Genomic DNA, 22,482 nt, shown 5'->3' with positions numbered 1-22,482 from the left:
TTCACCATTCAGGAGAACTAAGAATGGGCCTAACTGTCATTGCAACAAAGTGAGACCCTTTAAGCACCATTTTTATAGGTCTTTCCTCATTAATTCTTGTTTCTGAGCTGAGTTTGGAGTTTAGAGTGTTTATGAATTACTCCTTTTCTAAAATATTATCATAAAAAATTTTACTCATGCAGCAAAGTTGAAATAAATTTACGGAGAAGACCCCTGTACCCACTTCCTGAATTTCATCATTAAGATTTTCTATTGTCTCATCACCATTCTTTGCAGGGTTAACCTCTGGCTACCAGAATATAAGATCTACTAGCCAGCCAATCAGTTTTCTTTTTCTTCCTGTGGAGGTTTTTTCTTCACACAAAGCTACCTTAGAGTGTCTTTTATATGCAGAAAATATGAGTATAGTCAGAGTAGGAGGAAGCCATCTCCTTGAGTTCAGCTAATAGACCCCAAGCTTAAAAACTACGCATAAAGATGTTGGAATTCATGGAGAGGAACTCGTCTGGCTTTTAGGAGGGCAGAGAGCTGTCTGCCTTCAGTAGGGGGAAAGAGATGAACTGAGAGGCAGCAAAGTCTTCCTGAACTTCAAAAATTGTTTTGGTTTTTCTGTTCAACCTATTTATCTTCTAAAGATTAAATCTTAAATGGAACTGAAGGACATCACATGAAGTGATATAAGCCAGACACAGAAAGACAAGTATTGTATGTGGAAACTAATAAAAGGAAAAAAAAAACTAGAAAGCACTAAAAGTAGAGGAGAGACTGGGAAGGGGAAAGGGGCTAGGGAAAGGAAAGAGAAACAGTGACACCCATAAATTTGTACAACTAATTGTGTAAAATTTTTAAAAATTCGATTAAATATTTGATTTAAACTGGTCAGGTATTTTAAATAAAGCGTCCTATGCTTAGTTGGATTTGTACTAGTAAGTCAGTTCAGAAGTGAAAAGTTCTCCTTATTTAATCCTGCCTATAAAGTGCAAGAAAAGTTCAAGTGAGTATTATTTGCCTTATGTGCCTTATCATGTCTGCACATCTGAGTGTTGGTTGCCCTTGGAGAACCTGCAAATTGAGGATGGCCATCTCCTGCACACATGGCTTAAGATAGACCAGTGCAGGACCTGGCGGTTGCTTCCACAATATGTCCAAGAGCCCTAGCATGCCAGTTAGAAAGGATGATGAAGGAAGGCACTGAGTACTGAGGAGATAACAAAGGTGAGGAAACAGAATGCACTGAAAATATTCTTTGAGTTGTTCACTCAGTAACAAAGATTGAGACGTTTTATGTGTTAGAAAATAACTGAAAGTTTGCATCCCAGATAGGGTACAATGAGTCTTGAATCTGCACGTAGCCACAAATAATTGATGCAGTACACCTCATTGCACACTGCCTAGGAAGACTTCATTTGGATCCAGGAAGCTCACTGGCACATTGGGGCATTCAAAGTTCTTGACCATTTATCAGCTTTGGCTGGAGGATAGTTCAAAGTCCATGGCTGTTTAACAGCTTCTGTTGTAGTAAGACAAAGCATTCTATTGTGTAATAGTCTAGACAAATGCTGTTGGAAGTGGGAAATGTTCCTTCAAAAAGCACAGAGATCATCTGGTTCAGTGATTTTCAAATAATGTATCTACATGAAGAAAAATTTTTTTAAATAAGTGAAAACTCTTGTCCAAATAGAATCCTACACAAACGTTCAGTATGTAAAACATAGAAAAGCTTAGCTACTAGCTTACAATAGGCATGGGGACTTTGATGTCCTCTCTATCAAAATCTAACCTGGTTCCTCTTTTCAGTATATGGTGGTCTCTGGTCTCCATTGGAGAACCTGAGAAGCCAAATGACATCTGCTAAGAAAACTTGCTCCATAGTCATCACAGAGTCTCAGAATCAGTCTGTGAAGCTTTGGCTCAAGTGGTCCTTTATTCTCCCACCCTTCAATCTTCCAGTTGAGCAGAGCTACAGCCTCTGCTTACGTTCACAGTGACTGGGTTCATTTTCCTGCCTCTGAAACTCTTGCCCTCAGTCACTTCTGAGCACTGAAGCTTGAAAAGCACTGCCTCTCTGTGACAAGCAAACATTACCCACCCCTCTCCATAGCAGCTTCCTAAAGATCACACAATGACCTTAATCCCAGTTCCACAGGAAAACTTGCTGTTATCACCATCATCACCATTAAACATGTGCTGTGTTAGAATTCAGTGAAAACAGGTAAACTTGGAAGTACAAGAGATTCAGGTTTTGGCTTCTGGTCTTTCATCTAGAAGGCTTTCCTTGAACTGGGTAATTCATCATCATCTATAAAATGAGAGTTAAGGATGCCCACATCAGATGATTGTCATGTCAGAATGACATGAGATAATACCACTTGTAAAGGCATTTCTTTTAGTTTCACAGTGACATGTTAAGATATGTGTGCACATTAGGATAATTCAGTGGATTTTAGGGGAAAACGCTGTGAGAGTTTTTTCTTCTTAGACAGGAAGGAGTAAAAAATTTAAACCTCTGTTTTTCTTCCTTTGGCAATGGTGTGTGCATTCATAACTCTTATGTTGAAGTAATGACTTTTCACTCATCCAGGACATGATAGGAGCTAGGGCTGGAGGTGGGAATGCTGCCATTTTGGTTTTGTTTGCTTGCAGAGCAGTAGGACTGAAGCCATTTTCTCTCTGAAACTCAGTACTCCTGCCAGATATCAGGCGCTGGTCATAGAGCCTTTGAAAGTGATCAGAATATAATGTGACACTTCAGCTGGGAGTAGGGCAGGGATGCATCTTATTTTGCATTATGTTGTGGTCAATTTTCCTTTTGTATTGTATATATTCTTTTGACTAGAACTTCTCAAACTTTAGTTAACTGTGTTTACTAAATATCTACACACATGTAATTAATTTATTTGTGTGTGTACATATGTAACTTTGCTGAGGATACTTCATTTTTGTTTTTGAAACATTACTATAACAGCATTTCCCCAAGTTTTCATTATCCTATACTCTAGTCTAATGGTTAGAAATATACGGGTCTTTTCATGGTTGCAATGAGAATGTTTCATACAGTTTTATTCTCTGATTTTCTGAATGTGTTTGCTATAGTGCTGTGTCGTTCCATGATAATGGCTTTAACAGAAGCACAATTATACAACATCTTTACTTAATGGCTCTCCCACTGACATCTATGTAAATTGCTTTTAAAGCATTCCCTTAAAATTTTTCTTTTTATTAATTCGGGATCTGGTGCTCTGATTGACAGGTATTCTTTTTGAAATAAGTTGACCTTTGTGAAAAGAATGCTGGAACAATTCACAGAATCAGAAATTTTCAGTTCCTAAACCTTAAAGAAAGGCAAGGTTAGGGCTGAATGTCAGAACTGTGGGAATTTGAATGCTTCTTTTTCCGTTTGCACCATCTGCCTCTGTGCATCTGTTTAATTTTTCTCTCCTGCTTCAGCTAGATTTCCTTCTTTCTCCCCGACCCAAATGGCTGTCTACAAATGCCCAAATTTTTACACATTGCAGTTTTAGCCACTGCACAAAGACTACCTCTTTCTCCATTCTGGATCCATACAGATATCAGGGAAGGATGGAGATCGCCATTTTGAAATTCAGTGTCCATCTCTGGACCATCCCATGTGGCCATGAGCTAGAGTCTGGGTGAAGGTCATGACCCCACCCTTGACAACACTGGGAGGTACAGAGCAGGCCCACATGTATCAAAGGATGCTTTTGTGGAAGTACATAAATATGCAGCACTGTTTCCAAAGGATGGGGTACTGGAAAAATAAATATGTACATTTAATACAGCAACAAAAGCCTTAGTGTTTTCATCTTTTTTCAGTCTTTGATTAATTCATTTAGTACAGTTAGAAGGTGTGAAATTAATAGGCTAAAGAGTATAACCCTTTTACTGATTCCTGAGATGATTTACCAGTTTACTTTCCCCAATCTCCCTTATATCAATTCAGAGCATCCTTTACTTCCAATGCTACCAGGTGTGTGTCAGTGATCTTTGGAGGAACAGTCAGGGTTGCTAGATCCATTCTTTGAGCCAAATACAGTTTGCATGCAGCTGTTGAGGGAATTCACAGGCTGCTCCTGCGGGCTGCTACTTGTCCTGCCTCTGTTCCTTTCAGCTGCAAATACCCTATTTTACTTTCTGAACTTCCTTCTCTGTCCAGCCTTGCTACAAAAATGAACTATTTTCACTCTTCCCTGCTGTTTCTGAAATAAGCAAAGAAACACCATTTAGATGATAAGTGTTTTTACTGCTGGTCACATCAGGGAATCCAGCAGCGTTGACCAAAAAGACAAACACTGGTGGGGGCTTGGAATAGTCTACAGAATCTGAAATTGTTTAAGAACTTTAATATGAGTAAGTTTGTCCTCTTCTCTATATTATCTTGTTTCCTTTCTTAGATCACCTAACCATGACTGGGATTTTAATTACATTTTAAAAGACATTTAAAAAACTGTTCATGCATAGGCTCCTTGTATTTTGAAAATACTAAAAACATAATATATTAAATTTTTTTAAAAAATCAAAAATCTCACAGATGATACTTTTCAGAGTCTTTGCCTTGAAAATTAGCCTATATGGTTTATCCTGTCTGGTTTATCCCGATGTAAGTTGCTCAGTCCTTAGACCAAGGTAAATTTGGTGCTGTGACTGCTTCCTCTCTGTTTGCTGTGGAAGACTTTCAGAATCACCTTCCGGGTGACCTCTAAAACCTCCCTGACTATATATATATATATATATATATATATATATATATATATATATATATGCCATTATCTATCTATTTATTTATATGTGTTGCTGAGAATCGAACCCAGGACCTAGCACATGCTAGGCAAGTGCTCTAGCACTCATCTACCTCTACCAGCCTGAGAGTTTCTTTCTTATCTGACCACCTAGAGTCTTTTCTGGGACATGAAGTGTGGTGTGAGTCAGCTTTCTGGTATTATGACAAAATATCTAAAATAAACAACTTATAAGAAAGAAAGGTTTGTCTTGGCTCACAGTTTCAGTGGTTTCAGTCCATGGTTGGTTGGTTCCATTGTTTTAGGTCTGTGGCAAAGCATGGTGGGAATGTGTCAGAGGAAACTGTTCAACTCATGGCAGCTGGAAGGAAAGAGACAGAAAGGGACCAAGGTCCCAAGATCCCTGTCTGTGGTATGCTTCCAATGACTTACTTCTCTTCTGCTAGGCACCCCCCTTCCTAAAGACCCTACCTCCTTCCAATAATGCCAAGCATGGCCATCCAACTTAAAACATATGGGCCTTTGAGAGACAAAGTATGTCTACTTCCAGCCCTTTCTACTGTATTCTGGCTCTCTGTTTCTCTGCCCTTCTTCCTCTGTTCCTACCCATGAGGAAGACAACTCCATATTGTTCTTCTGCCTTTCCTTCCTGAGTTTCAGGCTGATCTGCAATGATTGAGCATTGATTTCGTACTTGTTCTTAATGGTTACCAGCACCTAAAGTCCCCCGCTCCTTATCCCTGATTTAGATTGAATCTGATTTGCTGGCATGTAGAAGTTAGTGTCAAAGTTTTCTTTGTCCTTATTTCAATTTTGATTGTTTTACATTATAAATGAATCTTTTAGCTTCTTCAGATAAGTGACTTTACTTGATGGCAAGCTCATTATTTTGATGTCTGCCTTTATGGACATGACAGTGCTATATGTTCATTTAATCCTCTTTTCTTCTCTCTTTCTTTCCTATGAAATTCTCCAAGTTCTTTCCTACCCTCACCTGCTATCCCAGTGTGGAGAACCCAGTAGTGAACTCTAAGGTCCTAGAAGATCATGTCTCAGGATGGAAGGGCCCTGAGTCTTAAAGTGACTACATGTATCTGAACTTCCCACTTCACTCCACTGCCCACCCACAGTGGACTGTAACATGAGAAATAAGCCTTTATTTTGTAAACGACTGCCTTTTGTTGTTGTTTTTGTTATAACAGTTTGCATGATGAACACAGCCTTCAATCACTCCAACCAACTCCCACTTCTCATTTTGCTTCACAGTAAGTGCCCCTTGTTTACTCTTCAGTAAATTTTCTTACTGCTCTGATTGAGCTCTTTCCTTCCCAGTCTACTCAAGAATGGAGGTGATGACTAACTGAGCTCTGTGAGGAACACCTTTGAGCCCCTCTCATCACCTGGGGGTTCTCCTTCTTAGTCTCACCTCTCCAATGCACCATTTCATTGGAGTTAGCCTTCCCAAAGTCAAAGTGCCTTAATATCATAAGCAATACTAGCACCATTCTTTCTAAATTGAGGAACAGGAATTATTTCTTTTCCTTTATTTATATTTAAAGAAATAATATTCTTCCCAATTTGGAATTTTCCCAATTCTTTTACTGTCAGTTCTTAAAAAACACATTCTTTGTCTCTCTTAACATCATAATGGTACCTTGTATACCTTATGTAACTTCCATGTGACAGGAACTATTCTTGTTACCCATTATCCCAGTTAGTTCTCCCAGCAATCCTGCAATGTCAGTGTTGTTCTTTTTTGCAGAAGGTTAAGTAACTTGCTTACAGTCACACAGCCTGCCAAGATAGGACCGAAATTACAACCTGGATGGATTCAGGTCTTTCACTCCATCATACAGCACTGTGTTATTCATTTTACCACCCACTCTTTCAGGCATTAGAGTCTTTTTATTTGTGTAGGTTTCAACAACAGAGAAAAAGTTCAAAATAAATGTAAAGAAAAATGTTTGCTAGCAGTAACTCTAAAGTTATTGAAGAACAATTGCATAAAAATTATAGATTCATGGGGCTAGGGTTGTGGCTCAAGGGTAGAGCACTCACGTAGCACATGCAGGGCACTCGGTTCGATCCTCAGCACCACATAAAAATAGAATAAAGGTATTGTGTCCAACTACAACTAAAACAAAATATTTTTTTTAAATTTATATATTTATGATAATTATTCCAAGGTTAAGAATAGTTTAGACATTATATATCTATATAGCTTGCTATCATATTCATCTTCAATTCTTTCTTATAAATATAACTATATGTGAAAGGACCCTCTAAGATATCATTTTGAGGAAAACATCCTTTTAGACTTATAAACTATTCAGTAGAATTTCAGCAAGTTCCCTTGGTGATCTCATGAGTTGAAAAGGGCACCATTTTATCACTTTAGGGTTTAGCAAAGGTCTTCGGCGATAGGCAGCAGTAAGTAGTGTCCAGAAGATAAATATACCTCAGCCAGAAATATTTTTTTCCTTTCTAAAGGTTGAAATGACAACTTTTATCATATAAAATGACATATAGATAGACACACATACAGACACAGATGGATCATATACATTTAGAATAAAAAATAATGTAATGCAGAAAAGAACATTGAACTATACTCTGTTTATGAGTAAATTGTACAATACAAGAATTATGTATCATGAAGCTTTTTTAAATAAAAGGTCTATGGTGAAAACATAATCAATAGGGAAATTCTGAATTTTTTTTTAAAATCAGGGATTATACAAAGACATTTGCATTACCATTTCTCTTTAATATTGTTCCATAATAGCACAGTGCAATGACACCTTTATAATTTGTGTAGGTATTTTATTATATTCTACAAAAGTTTATTTGAATTTTATGCCAATATCATGCTGTTTTGATTATTGCACTTGTATAGTACATTTTGAAGTAATGTAGGGTAATATCTCATGCTTTTTTCTTTTTTAAAAAAGTTTTCATTAGTGTACTATAGCTATATATAATAGCAGGGTACATTTTGACATGTTCTTAAACTCTTATAATATAGTTTACTCCATTTTAGTCCCTAGTATTTCCCCTTTTTCTACCTTCCTCCTCACCCTGATCCCCTTCTTCTATTCTATTGATCTTCCTTTTATTTATTTAATTACTTTTTTTGAGAGTTTAAAGGTATTTATTTTCATTTCCAGGTTTTGAAAATATTATCTTGGAGAAATTTTATACAACAGAGCACAGCCAGTTTACTTTTGTAACAGTGCCATGTCAACATGACCAAATGTTATGCAAAACACTGGGACAGTTATTTCATGTATTTGAGGAGATAGTCCTCTCTGAACATGCTAATTTTAATCAAATGAGCACAAGGAGAGGAAGCCCACTAGATTTTTTTTCTTTTAAATTGTTCTAATTAGTTATACATGACAGTGGACTGTATTTTGACACATTGTGCACAAATGGAGCACAATTTCTCCCTCCTCTGGCAGAACATGGTGCAGATTCACACTGGTAGTAATCATAAATGTACATAGGGTAATAATGTCTGTCTCATTCCACTGACCTTCCCATCCCCACACTCCCTCTCCTCCTGTTACTATGCTCTGCACATTCCAAAATTCATTCATTCTTCCCTACCCACCTACTCCCCATTATGGATTAGCATCTACTTATCAGAGAAAGCATTCAGCCTTTGGTCTTTTGGGTTTGGCTTATTTCCATTTGGGTTTGGCTTCTTTGGTTCTGCTTAGCATGATATTTTCCAGCTCCATCCATTTAGTTGCAAATGCCATAATTTTGTGCTTTTTAAAGGCTGAGAAATATTCCCTTGGGTATATGTTCTACATTTTCTTTGTTCATTCATCTGTTGAAGTACATCTAGGTTGGTTCCATAGTTTTCTATTATGAATTAGCTATTATTAACATTGATCTGGTTGCAATATGTAGATTTTAAGTCCTTTAGGTATAAACTGAGGAGTGGGATAACTGGGTCAAATGATGGTTTCATTTCAAGTTTTCTGAGGAATCTCCATGCTACTGTCCATAGTGGCTGCACCAATTTGCTGTCCCACCAGCAATGTATGAGTATGTCTTTTCCCCTAAATCCTCACCAACATTTAGTGTTGCCTATATTCTTGATGATTGCCACTCCATTCTGATTGGAGCGAGATGAAATCTTAAGAGTAGTTTTGATTTGCATTTCTCTAATTGCTAGAGATGATGAACATTTTTCCATATATTTGTTGATTGATTCTATTTCTTCTGTGAAGTTTCTATTCAGTCCCTTAGCCCATTTATTGATTGGGTTATTTGTTTTTTTTGGTGTTAAGTTTTTTGAGTTCAGATAGAGATTAGTGCTCTATCTGAAGTGCATGTGGTAAAGATTTTCTCCAATTCTGTAGTCTCTCTCTTCATGTTATTGATTGTTTCCTTGGCTGAGCAGAAACCTTTTAGTTTGAATTCATCCCATTTATTTATTTTTGATTTTCCTTCCTGCACTTTAAGAGTCTTGCTAAGGAAGTCAGATCCTAGGTTGGCATGGTGAAGATTTGGGCCTACTTTTACTTCTAGTAGGGGCAGGTTCTCTGTTCTAGTGCCTAAGTCTTTGATCCACTTTGAATTGATTTTTTGTTTTTGCAGGGTGAGAGATAGAGGTTTAATTTTATTTTGCTACATATGGATTTCTAGTTTCCCCAGCACCATTTATTGAATAGGCCATCTTTTATCCAATGTTATGTTTTTGGTGCCTTTGTCTAGTATGAGATAACCATATTTATGTGAGTTTGTCTCTGTGTCTTCTATTTTGTACCATTGGTCTACATGTTTTTATCCATTCATACTTTTGAGGCAATCCCATGCTGTTTTTGTTACTATTGCTCTATAGTGTGGTTAAGGTCTGCTATTGTGATACCTCCTGCTTTACTCTTCATGCTGAGGATTGTTTTGGCTATTCTGGGTCTCTTATTTTTCTAAGTGAATTTCATGATTGCCTTTTCTGTTCCTATAAAGAATGTCATTGGAATTTTAATAGGAATTGCATTAAATCTGTATAACACTTTTGGTTGCATGGCCATTCTGACAATATTAATTTTGTCTATTCAGGAGCATGGGAGAGCTTTCCATCTTCTAAGGTCTTCTTCAATTTCTTTCTTTAGTGTGTAGCTAAGGGTCTATCAATTTTATTTATTTTTTTCAAAGAACCAACTTTTTGTTTTGTCAATTTTTTTCGATTGTGTTTCACCTCTTGTTAGTTTGATTCCCAAGTTTTTTTTTTTTTTTTTGAGGCTATTGTGAATGGGGTAGTTTTCCTAATTTCTCTTGCAGTAGATTCATTGCTAAACAATATGCTACTGAATAAAAAATGGGTTGCAGAAGACATTAAGAATGAGATTTAAAAAATTCTTAGAGGTAAATGAGAACACAGACACAACGTATTGAAATCTCTGGGACACTATGAAAACAGTACTAAGAGGAAAGCTCATTGCATGGAGTTTATTTCTTAAAAGAAGAAAAAGTCAATAAATGATCTCACATGACATCTCAAAGCCCTAGAAAAAGAAGAACAAATCAACAACAAAAGCAGTAGAAGGCAAGAAATAATTAAAATTAGAGCTGAAATCAATGAATTTGAAACAAAATAAACAATTGAAAAAAATTGACAAAATAAAAAGTTGGTTCTTTGAAAAAATAAATAAAATTGATAGATCCTTAGCTACACTAACAAAGAGAAGGAGAGAGAAAACTCAAATTACCAGCATACGTGATAAAAAGGTAATATCACTACAGACACTACAGAAATACAGATGATAATTAGAAATTATTTTGAAAATGTACGCTCCAATAAAATAGAAGATATTGAAGGCACTGACAAATTTCTTAAGTCATACAATTTGCTCAGATTGAGTTAGGAAGATATACATAATTTAAACAGACCGATATCAAGTGATGAAATAGAAGACACCATCAGAAGCCTACTAACCAAGAAAACCCCAGGACCGGATGGATACACAGCCGAGTTCTATAAGAGCTTTAAAGAAGAACTAATACCAATACTCTTCAATTTTATTTCAGGAAATATAAAAAGAGGGAGCACTTCCAAACTCATTCTATGAGACCAATATCACCCTGATCCCAAAACCAGGCAAAGACACATCAAAGAAAGAAAACTTTAGATCAATATCTCTAATGAACATAGATGCAAAAATTCTCAGTCTATGTCTTTTGATTGATGAGTTTAGGCCATTAACATTTGGGGTTATTATTGAGATATAATTTGTATTTCTGGTCTTTGGGTTTATTTTTTGTTTTTAACTTGAGTTAGTTTCTCCTTTGATTGGATTTTCCTTGTTAGCATAGTTTCTTCCTTTGCTGATGTTCTTTTTTGACAATATTCTGTAGTGAAGGCTTTCTAGCTGTGAATTCTTTTAACATTGTTTTGTCATGGAAGGTTTTTATTTCACCTTCAAATCTGAAGCTTAGTTTTCCTGGACATAAAATTCTTGGTTGGCATCCATTTTCTTTCAGAGCTTGATATATGTTGTTCTAGGACCTCCTGGCATTGAGGGTCTGGGTTGAGAAATCCATCTTAGATATGAATTTGTTTCCCCCTATATGTAATTTGATTTTTTTCCTCTCATAGCCTTTAAAATTCTATCTTTATTCTCTATGTTACTCATTCTCATTATAATATGCCTTGGTGTGGGTCTGCTGTAATTTTGTACAATTGGGGTCTTGTATGTCTCCTTTTTTGGCAGGGGAGTGGGAATTGAACCCAAAGCCTTGTGCTTGCCTCTACCAACTGAGATATATCCCCAGCCCTCTCCTGTATGCCTCTTGTAGTTGACTTTACATTTTATTCATTAGATTTAGGAAATTTTCCAATATTATGTTATTGAAAAGATTGTGCATTTGGGGGTTTGTATCTCCACATCTTTTTCTATTCTGATAAATCTTAAATTTGGTCTTTTCATGTTATTTCATATTTATTGGAAGTTCTGTTCATGGTTTCTTATCATCTTCTCTGTAGATCAACTTTATTTTCAAGAGTATATATTGCCTTTATTGCCTTTATTGCCTGAGGTTCTATCTTCCAAGTGGTTTAGTCTGTTGGTGATACTTTCCATAGAATTTTTAATTTGTCTTATTGTTTTCTTGATTTCAAGGATTTCTTCTTGATTCCTTTTTATAATCTCTGCCTCTATTGAAATGATCTTTCACTTCCTGGATTTTCTCTCTGATATTATCTTTTATTTTGAAAATCTGTGTAACTATGTACCTTCTAAGCTCCTTCTCTGACATTTCCTCTACTGCGTTGTCTCTGGATTCCATTGTTGAAACATATTGTTTGTTTGAGGCACTTTATTCCCTTATTTTTTCATGTTGTTTGTGTGTCTTCCCATCTAGTGGTATGGGTCAGAGGCAGTACAGTTTCTACCCTAAAGTCTTATATGGTGTCCCAGAATGCTTCTAGTACCTCACTTTAACAAGGAGACCAATATTAACAGCACCCAATGCAAACAATATGCAATCTTAATCCAAATAGCTCCTATTAAGACTTCTACAGTTTTGTCACAATCAACAGAAATGATTTGTTCAATGATTGTCTAAAATATAAACAGTAAGTTTGCGAAAATGGTTTACTTTTTTAAATGATGGACAAAGAGAGAACAGAAGTAGTGTAGGATATGATTTTATGAGGGAGAAGGAGAGAGAGAAGGTAAAAATTTATAGTAAGAGTGAAGAGGGAATTAATAGAGCTTGGCTGTTAGCATGAGAGAAGTGAGAAAGAGAATCCAGTGAGACAGATAAGTGAGAGAAAAAAAGATATACAGTTTTTTTAAAGTTAAAAATGTAAGAATACACAAGAAACTGTAATATACTATTCAGACATTCCATTCCTCAATAATTGATGAATTAAAAATATTTGGATACAAAATGGTAGAGATGTGAGAGAGAGGGGATAAAAAGAAAAAAAATGAAAGTCTCTATGCAAAATTGACTGGTTGCTTCCATTGGCTTTCAAAGATGTTCTCAGCTTCCCTTTTTTGCCAATAGGTGGGATTGTCTGAAGTTTGATGGTAGCCCTAGTCTGGTGGGTGCCAGAACAGTTGGGTGGGCCAACTGATAGCAAGATGCCCTCTCACCCTCTTCTGGTCTTCCTAACCATTGTAGCTGGCCCCTTCCATCCCCACACACTTCAGGACTCACTGAGATGGAGATAGTCCAGTTTTCTCCAGTTTCTCCAACCTGTGCTCCCCACCTTGCTCCCAAGTGCCCCCCAGCCTCCAGCTTTCCACAGGCTTGCCCAGTCCAGACTGGCCCACACAGACCTAGCAGCAATCTGATGGACCTGGGCTTCAGGTTCCCCAGGCTCTGCCTTACTGAAATTCCTAGATCTCAATGCCATTCCAACTTGCAGAGAGACCACCAGAGGTGTGTTCATACAGAGGAGTGACCCTTCAAAGAGGCAGCCAGATGACAGCCACTAGAACCCTCAATAGGAAGACCTCAAGTGCAAACAGACCTGTAGGTACCCGGACAATATATTTCCAGACCCTGTCCAGTGTCCCCAGACTGAGGCAGCCATGCCCTGAGATGGCGGCAGTGGCAGGGACAGACCTGCATGCCCCTGGCCATGGACTCCCAGGCCCTGGCCAGTGTCCTAAGATGGTGGTGGCCACATGTAACCAAAGCTGCAGGTACCCTGACAGTGGACTTCCAGGCAGCTGATGCTCCATGGGAGTCTGTGGATGGTCGGCAGGCAAGGGGTAGGCACTAGGTATATGAATGTTGGGCAGCGGGCCACGGGCAGGCTAAAGGTAGGCAATGGGTAGGCAAAAGGCAGGCAAACAGGCAAAGGTGGCTGGCAGCAGTCTGCATGCAAAGGGCAGGCGATATAGATATATTGGCAAAGGTCTGGTGATCATGGCAGACAAATGGGGGGAAACACAGGAAATCTGTGGGCAGGAGGGCTGTCTCACAGAGAAACAGTATTTCCTCTGCTTGAATCCCAAGTCAAGGAGCAACTAGGAATGCAGCCTCCCTCCCTCCCATCATCTTGGATCTCTCCAGAACTTTATTAATGTTAAAAACAAGTGTATTGCACTCATGCTCTATTTTCTGTTAGGATATGGCTGCCCCAAACTCAAGGGCAGAAACACTAGGCAAGAAATACAGAGTTCAATGGCATAAATAACAATCATTCTTACTTAACAAACATAATCTTTAGATACGTGGGATTCTTTTTTTATTATTTACTATTGTTAAGTTTTTAGGAATGTCTAGTTTTTATCTGTCTCTGGAACAGAAATGGCATTTTATGGCACATATGGAGCCATTCACACTCCCGAGCCCTGGGAAGGCATAGGTAAATGCTGAAGGAATCCTTCCTCCTGAGTCAGCCCTTGGCACAATCTTCTCACTTCAGTTTTCTCCAGATAGTCATCATTACCAAGTGAGTAGTGATGGTGTAATAGTTCATTCATTTGACACATATTTGTAAAGCATTTACTATGTGCCAGGCAGTGCTTTATGAGAATAAATCTATTTCCTTTTTTGGGTATTCTTCAAATTCATTTTGTTGTTCCCAGGCACTCTGAATCTTTCCTAGCTGATCAATCCTAACTGCTGCCTGAGCTCAAATGACTACAGATTTCCATAACGTGCATTAAAGTGGAAGATTCCACCTTGATCTCAGTCCTAGAATACAAAGTAAAAGCAAACTAGTGGAGAATGGAAGGATTCAGCAGCACCTCAAACAGTCTTCTTTGATCTCAATTACTAGTATGCCCTCAGCTAGTTCCGAATGCGAGTAGTTGAGCTTACTCAAAGGCATGAATTTCTTAAGTAATTTAGTAAAAGGTAACGACATCTATTCTTGGAGACAGGATGATGTGTTTAATCATTTGAAACCCAATAACACCTGTTTGCTCAGTGCCTTCAGTCTTTCTCCTCAAGCATCTTTGATCCACAACCTCAGACTAGATATTTGATTTAGGATTATGAGACTTACCAGTGACAGCTCGAATAAGGAGGTGTCAATATATACATTTTTTTTGGTATGTAATTGAAGCAGAGACTGGTCTGTCTGAGGGTTTCAGGCAACCAGCTGTTAGACATGATTTGCAGGGCTTTAATTGGAATACCTGGCCAAAAGTTCTTCAAGTCATGTTGAAGAAAGTCCTGTGAAATTGGCGTAGATCCTTGAATAAACTGTCTCCCACCACCACTTACAATGAGATGGAAGTGCCGAGGAATGCTACACTACCCAGGGCAGTCACACAGTCACATGTTACTCCAGGTGGTACTTGGGGCAGACTCCAGATGGGCTTTGTATGAAGATGATGGTACAGTCTGCACAGAAAAGAAAAAATAAGTCAACTTGATGTTCTAATGAAGACTGGAATTACCCAGTAGTTTCTTTACTGGGGTTCTTCTCTAAATCAAGGGCAAGATACCATCCAGTCTTGAATTTTAGCCATCTATTGTATAATTTGAAGAAATAGGACAGGGGAGTCTTTTACAATGAAGTTTCCCAGCAGAGACACTTCAAATTGACTTAGATTTCCAATGGAAAGTTGAAGACATCAGCTATATTATTTGAAAGTTTGAAGATAAGTATATAGAGATGGTAAGTGGACAAGGATGTATGTAATAAGATCTAAGTTTTCACTGGCACAGTGGTGCACTCCTGTAATCCCAGTGGCACAGGAAGCTGAGGCAGGAGGACTGCAATTTCAAAGCCAGCCTCAGCATCTTAGCAAGGCCCTGAGCAACTTGGTGAGACCCTGCCTCAAAGTTAAAAAATTTTAAAAAGGGTTGGTGTTGTGGCTCAGTGATTGAGCATCCCTGGGTTCAATCCCCGCTACCAAAAAAAAAAAAATGAGGCAAGTTTTATTTATAAATGTTTGACTGTGCCTATTCCTCCTGCATTGATGAAGCACAAGATATTATTGATTTGTCTGTTTTTACTCATTATTTCAATCATTGTATAAATATACTAATTTGACATTAAAAAACAATTTGACATGGCTTTTTTGTCTTTACACCATCAATGTATTTCCCCAATATTTGCTTCTTTTAATAACCAAACTTCTCTAATGAGTTGACTAAACATACTGTCTCTACATCTTTACTGATTATTCACTAAAAAAAGTTTTACAGCTTAAAATGTATTCATGAGCACAATTTTAACAATAATTTGGAATAGAAGAACTTAAAATAATAAAAATTAATATATTTTTTTCTCCCCACTTTGCCCCCACCCCACTCTTTAAATTTTTACCTATTTTAGGTATTTTAGCTTAATATATATATAAACTCTGACTTCTTGGAATTTAACTCCTTTATATCATCATCTGTTTTCTTCCTTTCCCTCAATATAGTTATATCACTACTTGCTGCTACTTATTTTTATAACTTTAAATAATAAAGGTACATATTTTTCCTCTTACAACAATGTTAAACAATCACATACTAAGTATTTTTAAGCAAATGCATTGTTATTTACTTTCAACTTTTCATTTTTAATTGACACATAATAATTGTACATATTTATGGAGTAAGATGTTACTTTGATACATGTATATATTGGGTAATGATCAAAAAGGGTACTTGACATATCCCTCATGTCAAGCATTCAACATTTTATTTTGGTGAGACTACTCAAAATCTCTTCCTGCTGTCTGGAAATAAACATTACATTATTGTTAACCATGGTCCCCCTACTGTGTGATACAAATATGTCTTTTGACTTAACTTCCTAATAAAGGCACTTAAGTATATAGAGATGATAAATGGGAAGAATGTATGTAATAAGATATAAGTTTTCACCAGGCACAGTGGCATATTCCTGTAATCTCAGAGGCACAAGAGGCTGAGACAGGAGGATTGCAAGGTCAAAGCCAGCCTCAGCAACTTACCAAGGCCCTGAGCAACTTAATGAGACTCTGCCTCTGTGTTTTTGCATGTTTGGAAGTCTTTTTTCTGCTTAATCTTGATAAATACATTTAATCCCTGCATTTGATTGATGTATAATTCTGCTGGAAATTACTTTTGAAGTTTACAAATTATCTTTCTCATATCTTTAAAGATACTGGTCTGTTTTCTTTGAAAACCTTACTTTAATTTTGTTCATTCTCTTAAAGTTTTGTGCCAGGTCATTGATCTGCTTATCCATTACCTGAAATAAAAGCAAAATCCACTGAGTGCAGGAGTGAGTGGCCTGTGCAGAACATTTGGAAAAAATGATAACAGAACCAAGTAAAACATTAAAATTGAGCAGATACTACCAGTGTAATCATTCTGGTGAATTTCTCAAAGTTAAGTATATCACTAAGGATTTTTCTTTAAATAATGATCATATTACAACTTTATCTGTTTGTTTTTTTAAATTTTTTTTGTTTTAATTAGTTATACATTACAGTAGAATGCATTTATGCACTTTAATATATCATACATAAGTGCGGTATGATATATCATTTTTCTGATTATACATGATGTAGAATCACAACAGTCATATATATATATATATATATATATATATATATATATATATATATACACACACACACATAAGTTAATAATATCTGTTTCATTCTACTATCCCCTCTCCTTCCTTCACTCCCTTTACCTAAAGTAACTCTATTCTTCTCTAACACACCCCCTATATACACACACTTATTTTTAGTTAGCATCCATGTATAAGAGAAAACATTTGGTCTTTGGATTTTTGTGATTGGCTTATTTCTCTTAGCATGATATTCTCCAACTCCATCCATTTACTGGCAAATGCCATAATTTCATTCTTCTTTAAAGCTAAGTAATATTCCATTGTATATATACACCTTATTTCTTTATCCATTCATCTGTTGAAGGACACTTCAATTTCTAAATTGGTTCTGCACCTACTAGAAGAAAAAGCAGGCCCAAATCTTTACCATGTCAACCTAGGATCTGACTTCCTTCAATAAGACTCCTAAAAATAAGAAGTAAAAATCAAGAATCAATAAATGGGATGGATTTAAACTAAAAAGCTTCTTCTCAGCAAAAGAAACAATCAATAATGTGAAGAGAGAGCCTACAGAATGGGAGAAAATCTTCACCACATGCACCTCAGATAAAGCATTAATCTCTATGATATATAAAGAAGTCAAAAAACTTAACAGCCAAAACCAAATAACCCAATCAATAAATGGGCTAAGGTACTGAATAGACACTTCACAGAAGAAGAAATATAATCAATCAACAAATATATGGAAAAATGTTCATCATCTCTAGCAATTAGAGAAATGCAAATCAAAACTACTGTAAGATTTCATCTCACTCACTGGCAATCATCAAGAATATAGACAAAACTAAAGGTTGGTGAGGATGTTGAGGAAAAGACACACTCATACATTGCTGGTAGGACAGCAAATTGGTGCAACCCCTAAGGACAGTAGCATGGAGTTTCCTCAGAAAACTTAAAATGGAACCACCATTTGACCCAATTATCCCACTCCTCAGTTTAAACCCAAAGTACTTAAAATCAGCATTCTACAGTGATGTGGCCATGGCCAATGTTAACAGCAGTTCAATTCACAATAGGTAAACTATGGAACTTAATCTGGTTTTAAAATCATATTTCTAGCATCTATGATGGCTAATAATTTTTTTAAATCATATTTCTCATGATTGTATAACATTTTATTATATGGATATTGTTTAAGTCAGCTTTTTAATTGCTGTAACCAAAAGACCTGACAAGAACAATCAGAGGAGGAAAAGTTTGTTTGAGAGCTCATGGTTTCAGAAGTCTCAGTTCATAGATGACTGATTCCATTCCTCAGGACCTAAGGTGAAGCAGAATATCATACAGAAGGTATATGGAGAGAAAATCAGCTGGAAATATGGCACCAGGAAGCAAAGAGATAGAGACTTCCCTCACCCAAAGGCATGCTGCCAATGACCCACCTCCTCCAGCCATACACTACCTGCCTACATTTACTACCCAGTTAATTCTTATCAGAGGATTAATGCACTGATTAGGTTAAGGCTCTCATAACACAACCCTTTCACATAAAAGCTTTCTTGAATTTTCTCATACATGAGCTTTGGGGGGACACTTCACATCTAAACAGTAATAGATATGATAATTAATTTGACTTATTCCCTATTTTGGATGTTAAGGAATATCTAAAGTTTTTACTATAAAAATACTACTACAATGAATCTTATTAGGTAATGTTATTTGTCTTCATTATATTTTTAGGATGATTTTCAAGAATTTAGTTTAATTGATCACAGGCTTTGCATCTCTATGTTAGGCTCCTAAGGCATGCTGACAAATTTGTCCAGAGATATTTTATAAAACTTGGAGAATTTTTGCCTCACCATATTCTAAACAACTCTAATATTACTTTTAAACCACTAATCAATTTTATGAATACAGATCATATTCTATTCATAATTAATTTTAATTTTATAATGTTTTATGAGTACCTTTAGTGTATTACTTTTTTGAATAATTATATTTTTGTTGAACAAATTAAATATATTTTTAAGAATTGTGATGAGGTTTGTAATTCATCATTTTTTTCTTTCTGTTTTGTATTCTAACTTTTGTTTTCTTTCTTTCTTTGAAATGTTTTTATAACTACTTCTAATTCAATCACCAATTACATTGAAGGTGTTTAGAAGTTGTAGTATAAAAATGAAAGATGTATATTTGACTTTTTCTTGCTCTTGTAAAATGAAGAATTTAATGTGTCTTTACTATTGCAACTTTTATTTATCTTTATTATTTTAACTTTTGTTGAAAAACCTCTACTGTCTTAGAGGTTTCTCTTTAAAATGATACCATTTTTATATTACATATGTTCTTTTTTTGAAATTAGTTAAACAGTTGACTTAGTTTTTTTAAACCATTATTGCATCAGCCATTTAGTTTTAACTTTATGGTTTCAGTGTTCGTTGGAAGGTTATTAAAAACAGTTGCTGTATTGAGTTCTTAAGTTTTATTCATTTCTTAGCTGAAGAAAAACTTCGAGAAATTTTTAAAAATAAATGCATGTGAGTGTTTTCTATTCTTTGACCTTGTATGTGTGAGAAGAAGCTGTGTTTTTTTATTCATGTGAATAAAATTAATTGAAATGCAAATTCTTTCATCAAAAACTTTTTCTCTTAAAAAAGAAATAACTTCTGTAGATGTTGCCTCACAGTTTTGTTTTTATATATAATTTTAGGATTCTTTTCTATATCCTTATGATTCAATAGTATTATAGGAAATGTCTTTATGTGAGTCTCTTCGTTATTTTGCCTGATAACATAAATATACCTTTTAAATATATTTATTTCTTCTGTACATATGCTTATAAATATCAGTGATTTCTCTTCTCTCTCTCTCTCTTTCTTTTTCTTGCCATTATTTGAATGACATTGTCCTTTTCCTTCCTCATTCCAGTTTTCAAAAAGTTTCTCAAATTTGGCTTTTATTAACGAAGACATTGCTTTTATTCCTAGTAAATTTTTAATTCTGCTGTTCATTTTGCTTCCTTGAAATCCTTATAACTCACAACTGACTTTCATTTCACTTCATTTAAAATAAATCTCATTATTTCCATTTTCTTTTTCCATGGAGGCCTTTCTGCTTGTTCATGGTTTCTGATTTCTGATGAATATAGAGGAAGCTTTTGCACCAATATAATTTCCATGGACATCTTGCTCCCAGTGGGCCAGCAGGCACTTTTGCCAGCAAGTTTGCATGTTGTACCAGTGACTTGAGTCTTATTTTGATTGCTTTGAATAGAGGGACTTTCACCTTTCCCCATGCTCTCAAACTTGGGCATTATGGGATGTTTTGAGCCAAATGATTCGGTGTTGCAGAGGCAGTCCTGTGCACTGCAGGGTGATGAGCAGCATCTATGGCCTTCACTCACCAGATGCCCAGAGCACTTACTCACTCCCTCTGGAGACCATAAAAAAAAAAATGTGCAGATACTGTCAGAGAAATTTCCCCTGGGGGTGGTAAAAGTATAGCAGGTTGAGAACCACAGCTCTAAAAGAATTGTACAAAGCCAAACACAGTTCAGGAAAGAAAATTGTTTAAGTGGGAGAGAAATCAAATGAGTCAAGAAATCATGAAAAGCTACCTTGAACAGATTTTAAAGCAGCATGGATTCACAAAAACAATTTGGTGGGTCTAAGAATGGCAGACCATAAATACTCAAAATGGTGAATAATTGGCATATAATACCATTATCAGTCAGATAATTCCATGACAGTCAAGACAGAAAGAGTCCTGAGAGTGACAGTCAAACCACTACTCCCAACTGCAGTATGGGACTGACATGGTCATAAAACACCAAGAAGTCAACTGTGCTATAGATAAATCAGCATTGTGCTCCAGGAAGTCAGTTTTGAGAGTAAGATGATTCATTTCAGGTTATCTCTAGATTTGTGAAAATTGGGGACTGAAGGAAAAAGGTGAGTGGATGATTTTTAATGAGCAGTGTAGCATGAAATGAGTCATTTATACCATTTGATAAAAGTTAGTGTTTTTTTTTTCCCTAGGTAGAAGTTTTGTATCCTCATAGCTATATAATATGAAGTTCACCCCATTTGAATTAAGTTTCACTGTCTGATTGAGAGTTCATTGTTTTAATTTAACCAGATGTATAATATGGTACAACTAATATGATTACATAATTCTTGCAAGTATTTTTTTATGTTCTTCCTTTAAAGGCAATAATTAGTATGGACTTAATTATGCTGTTATTTAAATAAACTTAGACATATTTTGGAATGGGCTTAATGTATGACTATGAAATGTACTTTGCCATTGTTTTCTTTATTGTCTTTGTTCAGAGAGAAAATGACTAACTACTTCTGGTAATAGCAATTATAGGAAAAGGTGTTTCATGCAGTAACAGAATCCTTCATGAGCAACATTCAACTTTTCCTGGCAGAGCTTTTTTTCCCCTTCTAAAGTCTGTTTTACTTGAAGATTCTGCATGTAAAATGTCTAAATTTTAGATTTTTAACAAAACAGTGGCAACTGGTTGCTATTCTAATAATGTGCCTACATATTTGTCACCAGTCAAGTGTGTCTGGGAATGCAAAGAAACCACAAAGCCCAAGTGTCCAAAGTAAATTCAGAGAAAAGATTTTCCTCACTTGACATTTTGTTTTCAGTAATGTGAATTGTTAATATTCTTACTGTGGAAAAAATAAGGCCTTTGTATTTTTGGCAGGCTGTAGGAATGCAAGACAATGAACCTCAGGAAGAGCGTTTTGATCACCATCTCTCTGTCCCTCTTCTAAAAGTCAGGTGGTGAGGTTTGGGTATCCGCCACACAGGTTCTATTGCCTTTTGCACTTCTGGCAAGGTATTCTGGTCTTTAACCAAAAAGTTGCAATTCATTAGACAGTCCTGCCCCAACCAGGGAGCCAGTTTCTCATAGCACTTCCTTCCCACTCCTCTGGGGAGACTTGGCCAGGACAAATAAAATGCAATTTTGGATTTTCTGAGCTGTAAATTGTCTTCTATTCAAGTCCTCACTGAAGAGCTACACAGCTTTCTGTGTCCCTGGCGGGAGGACAAGGTTAGCGATGTTCCTATTGAAAGCATACATATCACCCTCTTCCTGACTGTAGACCCAATCCTCAGAAGTTTCTCTTTGCTTCTGCCTGCCCTCTCTCTTATAGGTTAACAGCACACTAAAGTTAGTTAAAAATGCTCAAAATCCTGCCTTCCAGAACATTTCCTAGTACCATG

The 22,482-nt window shown here is 36.2% G+C and overlaps 1 pseudogene; it reads left to right on the top strand.

Moving 5' to 3' along the window:
- Positions 1-13,350: 13,350 nt before the first annotated feature.
- Positions 13,351-22,482, top strand: part of LOC101957138 (14-3-3 protein theta-like) — a 44,536-nt pseudogene continuing 35,404 nt past the window's right edge.

This window comes from Ictidomys tridecemlineatus, chromosome 8 (genome assembly GCF_052094955.1).
Source record: "Ictidomys tridecemlineatus isolate mIctTri1 chromosome 8, mIctTri1.hap1, whole genome shotgun sequence".
NCBI classification, from domain to species: Eukaryota; Metazoa; Chordata; class Mammalia; order Rodentia; family Sciuridae; genus Ictidomys; species Ictidomys tridecemlineatus.
Note: the sequence above shows the minus strand (reverse complement) of the source record. Positions and strands in the feature narration are given on the sequence as shown.